The sequence below is a fragment of the Branchiostoma floridae genome, chromosome 2 (assembly GCF_000003815.2).
Source record: "Branchiostoma floridae strain S238N-H82 chromosome 2, Bfl_VNyyK, whole genome shotgun sequence".
NCBI classification, from domain to species: domain Eukaryota; kingdom Metazoa; phylum Chordata; class Leptocardii; order Amphioxiformes; family Branchiostomatidae; genus Branchiostoma; species Branchiostoma floridae.
In genome coordinates, this window is record NC_049980.1 from 26912212 (window position 1) to 26913130 (window position 919).

Here is a 919-nt window from a genome sequence, read left to right on the forward strand (position 1 = left end):
ACTAAGGCCAGCAAGGAGCTTCTTTACCATCCTTTCTGTGTGTGCTGACCAGTTTAGAGAGGAGTCCATGGTGACACCTAGGTAAGTATACACTTTTACCTGCTCAAATGAGTTAAACCCATCAGTTACAGTGACAGTGTTTCCTGCGTGACGCAGTTTCTGAGGTGATCCAAATAACATGGCTTTAGTTTTGTCAGGGTGAAGTGATAGTCTATTTACAATAAACCAGTTAGCTACCAGTTTCATGTCCTCTGACACAGTTTCCTCACATTCCTTAGACAGGCTAGCCGAGCAATAAAGCACAGTGTCGTCTGCGTACATATGGATTTTACACTTACGCACAACCTGTGGTAGATCATTCACATATAAGCTGAATAACAAAGGACCTAACACGCTCCCTTGCGGGACACCACACGTGACACGTTTTTGCGTAGACTGCTGGTTCTGAATATCTACGTGCTGGAAACGGTCTGTGAGGTAAGATCTGAACCAATTTATCGCCCCGTTGTCAAAACCCATCTTCTGAAGTTTACCAAGGAGGATTTGGTGGTTGACAGTGTCGAACGCTTTCCTTAGGTCAAGGAACAGCGCGACAGTTACCTTCTTGTTGTTTTGTGCTGACTGGATGTCCTCCACCACCTTTTGCACTGCTGTACCTGTGCTGTGGTGTTTTCTGAAACCACTTTGGTGGGCCGTGAGCTGGCCAGTACTGTTCACAAAGTGTGAGACCTGGTTATGAACCATTTTCTCCATCACTTTGGAGGCCACATTTAGGACAGAGACAGGACGGTAGTTGGAAACACTGTCTTTGTTCCCTGATTTGTATATGGGCGATAATTTAGCCAGTTTCCAGTCGTCGGGAACTTCACCTGATGTTATAGACAGGTTACAGATGTGTGCTAACGGTTTGACAATTATA